This window comes from Phoca vitulina, unplaced genomic scaffold, assembly GCF_004348235.1.
Source record: "Phoca vitulina isolate PV1807 unplaced genomic scaffold, GSC_HSeal_1.0 scaffold69, whole genome shotgun sequence".
Taxonomy (NCBI): domain Eukaryota; kingdom Metazoa; phylum Chordata; class Mammalia; order Carnivora; family Phocidae; genus Phoca; species Phoca vitulina.
In genome coordinates, this window is record NW_022589772.1 from 224887 (window position 1) to 231829 (window position 6943).

The window sequence follows — 6943 nt, forward strand, 5'->3', positions numbered from 1 at the left end:
CGTGGAGTCTGCTTCTCCCTCTCCCTCTGCCTCCTGTTCTGCCTGCTTGTGCGCTCTCGCTCTCTCTCTGTCAAATAAAAAAATAAAATCTTAAAAAAAAGAATATCTGTTTTCAGAACTCATTATAAATCTATAGTAATCAAAACCATATGGTACTAGTATCTTTACAGTCAGTGGTTTATTTTTAGAAACATGTAGATCAATGGAACAGAATAGAGAGTTCAGAAATAAACACATATATGGACAGCTGATTTTTAACAATACATCAAATGCAATTCAGTGGAGAAAGAATAGTGTTTTCCACAAACTGTCAGAACAATTAGATATCCATATGCAAAAATATGAATGTGGGCCCATACCTCTTATTATATATGAAAATTAACTCAAAATGGATCATAGACCTAAATGTAAAATCTACATATGTAAAACTCCTAGAAGAAAATAGAGGAGAAAATTTTTGTGTCCTTGGATTTGGCAAAGATTTCTTAGACATGACACCAAATGTACAATCTATAAAAACAAAAAAATGATAAAATGGACTTCATCAAAATTAGAAAATTCTGCTCTCTGAAAGTGTTAAAAGAATAGAAAGACAAATCACTGGGTGAAACTGCATTACAGACGATAAAGGCTTGCATGCAGAATATGTAAAGAACTCTCAAAACTGAATCATAAGAAAACAGCTCAATTTAAACATGGGCAAAATTTGAACAGACAATTCGCCAAAGAAAATACATGAATGGCAAATGGGCACATGAAAAGATGTTTATCATTAGTAATCAAAGAAATGAAAATTAAAGACACAATAAGATACCACTATACATCTATTCAAAGGGATAAAATGAAAATGACCGACCATACCAAATGGTGGCAAGAATGTGGAAGAACTGGAATGCTCATATACTGCTCGTGGGAATGTAAAATGGTACAACCACTTTGGCAACCAGTTTGGCAGCTTTTCAAAAAATTAAACATACACATACTATATGATACACCTATTCAACTCCTAAGTAATTATTTAAAGAAAAATCAGGGGCATCTGGGTGGCTCAGTTGGTTAAACATCTGCCTTCAGCTCCGGTTGTGATCCCAGGGTCCTGGGATCGAGCCCCGCATTGGGCTCCCTGCTTCTCCCTCTGCCTCTGCGTGCCACTCCCCCTGCTTGCGTGCGCATTCTCAAGAGTGCTCTCTCTCTCTCTCTCTCTCTCTAGCAAATAAATAAATAAAATCTTAAAAAAAAAGAAAGGAAAAAGTATATGTCCATACAAAGACTTGTATGCAAATGTTCAAAACATCTTTATTTGTAAAATAGCCCCAACCAGGAAACATCCCAAATAGCCATTGACAACCAAAAGATAAACAAATTGTGAAATATGTATACAATAGAGTGCTACTCAGCACTAAAAAGAAATGAACTTTTGATACCTGCAAAGAAATTTTTTAAAAAAGATTTTATTCATTTATTTGAGAGAGAGACAGTGAGCATGCGTGTTCATGGAGGGGGGAGAGGCAGAGGGAGAGGGAGAAGTCAACTCTGTGTTGAGCAGGAAGCACAACGTGGGGCTCAATCCCAGGACCCCGGGATCATGACCTGAGCGGAAGACAGATGCTTAACCGACTGAGCCACCCAGGTGTCCCACAATAAAAATTTGGATGAATCTCAAAATAATCATGCTGAGTGAAATAAACTAGACAAAGAAGAGTTCAGACTATATGTTCTATGTATACATAAAGTATTAGAATATGCAAATGAATCTATAATGACAGAAAGCAGGTCGGTGATTGCCTGGGAATGTGGAAGGTGGGGATTGAGCATGGGCAAAGGATTACCAAGGGGCACAGGGAACTTTTTGGGGGTGGTAGATTTGTTCACTATGTTGATTGTGATGATGATTTTGTATATATATGCATGTGTCAAAACTTATTAAATTGTACAATTTAAATGTATTCAGTTTATTGAATATCAAATTATATCCTAATAAAGTTGCTAAAAAATTAAATATCAGCTTATGATATTTTTTCCTGAAAAGCTTTCATAATTAATGTCATATAACTTGCTGGCATTTCTATGTTAATTTGGAGCCAAATGACAGGCTTCCCCTGAATGAACACATGTACTTTCTCTGAATTTTACTGGTTATCATTTTTTTTTTTTAATTTTAATTTAAATGCAATTTAGTTAACATATAGTGTATTATTAGTTTCAGGGGTAGAATTTAGTGATTCATCGGTAGCATATGACACCTAGTGTTCATTACCTCAAGTGCCCTCCTTAATGCCCATCACCCAGTTACCCCATTCCCCCCCTCCAGCAACCCTCAGTTTGTTTCCTATAGTTAAGAGTCTCTTATGGTTTGCCTCCCTCTCTGTTTTTATCTTATTTTATTAAAATAAAAAAAAAAACAAAACAAGAGCAGAATGGCCTAGCAAGTGTTCTGAAAAGCTGGAATAGTTTGAGGGCAAGGAAACTGTTATCAGACGGAAATGATTTTACTTAGCTGGCAAAAGAAGTCAGATATTGTCTCAAACAACAAACGGGGAGATATACCATGTTCATTGGTTTGAAGACTCAATATTGTCATGATATCAATTCTCCCAAATAATATAAGGTATTTAGCAAGGAGAGAGGCCACCTACCAGGCACTCAGTGAATTGTTACTCTTGCTATCACTTGAAAATCAGAAAGTTCTATAAAACAGAAATCATTATATACTTCTGGCAGTAACCAATTAAAATTTGAGACAGTCTCTTGAAATCAGAAGTACACTAGACTGGAAAACAGGAGACCTACTTGGGCTCCAATAGGCCAGCATTTAGTTTTGTGTATTAAACAAGTCATTTCACCTCTCTGGGCTTAAGTTCCCCACTTACTATTATAAAAAATTTAAGATACTGCCTCACTAGTTCAAGCAACATCGAAGAGCAGAATAAAGTGCTTTATAAATGCAGGCAAGAGTGAGCTTTGTGTCTGAATCATTTCAGATAATTGCCTTAATTGTCAATTGGCATTATAGAGCTATCCACAGCGTGTTAGTCATAAAAAAATCCAATAAATTCCCCCAAATTTTGCACTTTCCCAAATCAAAGGATTAAGAGTAATCAAAGTACTAGTTTTTATGGTCTGATTAGATTTTTAAGGCTTTCATAGGGCAGACTACAAACTGATCATTGCAAGACCTTTAAAATAGCATTTAAAAAAAAAAGTATGTGCAGTTTTATTCTTATGCTAAATATTTGGACTCTCTTTCGAGGACACATACAGCTTTATATGCAACCAAGTAAATAGCCAAATTGTCTGTTTATGTGCCTTACCAACAATGTTATTTTTATTTCCCTACAATGGTTTCTTTAGCACATTCAGGGGTTGTAGTCTAAAATCATTAGTCTTTTTTTTGAATATGTCTCTCTCTATATATATTTTTAGATTTTATTTATTTATTTGAGAGAAAGAGAGACAGAGAGCAGGGAGAGAGGCAGAAGCAGACTTCCTGCTGAGCAGGGAGCCAATGCGGGTCTCGATCCCAGAATCCTGGGATCATGACCTGAGCCGAAGGCAGACGCTTAACCGACTGAGCCACCCAGGTGCCCCTGAATATGTCTATATTTTTTTAAAAGAACATAAAGTTCCCACCAACAGTGCATGAAGATTTCTTTTTCTCCACATCCTCACCAACACTTATTTCTTTTCATTCTGATTTTAGCCATTCTGACTGGCATAAGGTAATATCTCCTTGTTGTTTTGATTTGCATTTCCCTGATGATGAGTGATGTTGAGCCTCTTTTCATGTGTCTGTCGCCCATCTGTATCTCTTCTTTGGGAATATGTCTATTCAGGTTCTCTGCTCATGTTTTAATTTGATTGTTTTTGTTTTTGTTTTTGTTTTGGTGTTGAGTTGTGTAAGTTCTTTATGTATTTTAGATATTAACCCCTAATCAGATATATCATTTGTAAATATCTTCTCCCATTCTGTAGGTTGCCTTTTAGTTCTGTTGATGGTTCCCTTCACTGTGCAAAAGCTTTTTATTTTGATGTAGTCCCAATAGCTTATTTTTGCTTTTGTTTCCCTTGCCCTAGGAGACATAGCTAAAAAATGTAGCTATGGCTTATGTTGGAGTAATTATTGCCTGTGCTCTCTTCTAGGATTTCTATGGTTTCAGGTCTCACATTTAGGTCTTTCATCCATTTTGATTTCATTTTTGTGTATGGTGTTAGAAAGTGGTTCAGTTTTATCCTTTTGCATGTAGCTGTCCAGTTTTCCCAGTACCATTTATTGGAGAGACTGTCTTTTCCCCATTGTATATTCTTGCCTCCTTTGTGGAAGATTAATTGACCATATAAGTGTGGGTTTATTTCTGGGCTCTCTATTCTGTTCCATTGATCAATGTGTCCATTTTTTTTCTGACCAGTACCATACTGTTTTGATTACTACAGCTTTGTAAGTAGATCTTGAAATATGGAATTGTGAAACCCCCGTTTTTGTTCTTCTTTCTGTAGATTGCTTTGGTTATTCAGAGTTTTTTTTGTGTGTGTGTTCCATACAAATTTTAGTTCCATTTGTTCTAGTTCTGTGAAAAATGCTGTTGGTATTTTTATAGGGATTGCATTGAATCTCTAGATTGCTTTGGGTATTATGGACATTTTAACAATATTTGTTCTTCCAATCCATGAGCAAGGAATGTAAATTGGTATAGCCACTGTGGAAAACAGTATGGAGGTTCCTCACAAAATTAAAAATAGAAACACCATAGGGTCCAGTAATTCCACTAATGGGTATTTATTCAAAGAAAATGAAAACACTAATTTGAAAAGATATATGCATCCCCATGTTTACTGCAGCATTACTTACAATAGCCAAGATATGGAAGCAACCTAAGTGTCCATTAATAGAAGAATGGAGGGGCACCTGGGTGTCTCAGTTGGTCGAGTGGCCAACTCTTGGTTTCGGCTCAGGTCGTGATCTCAGGGTTGTGAAATAGAGCCCCACGGTCAGCTCCATGCTCAGCAGGGAGTCTGCTTGAGATTCCCTGTCTCCCCCTCCCTCTGCCCCTCCCCCACTCACATGCGCGCTCTCTCAAATAAATAAATAAATCTTAAAAAAAAAAGAATGGATAAGGAAGATGTGAGAGCTATCTCTATATCTCTATATATAGATAAATAGATATCTATGTCTCTATATAATGGAACTTTATGCAGCCATAAAAAAGGATGAGACTGTGTCATTTGCAACAACATAGATGGGCCGAGAGGGTATTACACTAAGTGAAATAAGTCAGACTGAGAAAGACAAATACCATATGATTCCACTCATGTGGAATCTAAAAAAACAAAACAAATGAATAAACAAATGAAAACCAGAATCAGATCTGTAAATACAGAGAACTGATGATTGCCAGAGGAAAGGGGGTTGGGGGATGGGCAAAATGGGTGAAGGGGTGTGGGAGATACAGGCTTCCAGTTATGGAATGAATAAGTCACAGGAATAGGACGTACAGCATAGGGAATATAGTCAATGATATTGTAATAGTGTTGTATGGTGACAGATGGGAGCTACCCTCGTGGTGAGGAGAGCATAATGTATAGAGAAGTTGAATCACTATTTTGTGTAACTGAAACTAATGTAACACTGTGTGTCAACTCCGTTCAAATGAAAAAAATTTAAAAAAAGAACAGAAAGTGATGTAGCATGCACTATTCTATATAGAATATGAATCTTGGAATTGGTGATGTGCTACATAATTGTCCTTTTTGTAAAATTTAGGATGAGCCTCTTTTCTCATTCACTCATATCAGTTAATTTGTTCCATTCAGCTACTTACATCTGGTGGTAAAATTTTGTTTATATTTAGTTAGTTTGCTAAATGACTGCTAAGCGATTTAATATTCACAGACACCTATAGATAGGGAGATTGTTCTATTTATATTCAGAGAGGTCAAACCTTTAGGACAGTTAACATTTCAAGAAATATGAAATATGAAGTGTGTTGCTTCATTTGCACGTTTTTAGTGACTTTGAATATTTCATTAAAATTGACAGCTTTGTACATATTTAGGTCTCCTCAGTGGTTTTTTGTGAGTAACAAACTTCATTTTATATCTATCTATATATATTTTTTCTTCTTCTTCTTTACAGTTTTTACGGAGGCAAATTTCAACTATGGGCCAATGTTGTTTCTGCATTCCAATTTGATAATGAGCCTTAACATTATACCATTTCATTCCATTAAAAGAGTAAAAATACCTACTTCCAAAGCAAATGGCTCATAAAGTAATCTGAGTGATGGAGAAAGAACAGCTCCCAGGCCGAAATGAAAATATCTTTCATCACAGATGAAGTAGAATCGCAGAAGTCCTCCATCTGTAGCTGCTTTTGACAGTTTTCTTAAATAAAAATCCCCTTGGGTCCCTTGCAGTATGACCACTGAGGTTTTAGAGCCTAAAACATGATTAAATTTACAATCGGGGCAGTCACAAAGAGAGCCCTACATTTTCTTCAGATTGGAGGGAGGTCGGCATTCTATCATGCCTACTCCATTGGTTACCCTCAGCCTAATACATTTCTTTAAAATATTACCCTACAAACGTTTAGATATTTTTCCTTCAAATAAAAACTTTTCTAAAATACACAGTACACAATTTGTTTTGTGAGGTCAGGGTGGTCTGGGGCATCCTAACAAATAATAAAGTAGTCTAGCGTGAAATAGGGAGCCAGACTTCAGTCCGAATACCAGCTTCCTGGCACAATTACTATGCAGTATTGCAAAAATCCTCTCACCTTTCTGATCAGAGTTGCTGTGAGGGCTGAGCGCAGAAATATGAGAAAGACCCTTTTTCATCATAAAGCATTATGCAAATATGAAGTGTTTTCTCCAAATAGCCACCCAAAGGAATGTTCCCGACAAGTTGTCTCTATTCCAACTGGTTGTCCAAACCACACCTGTATTTC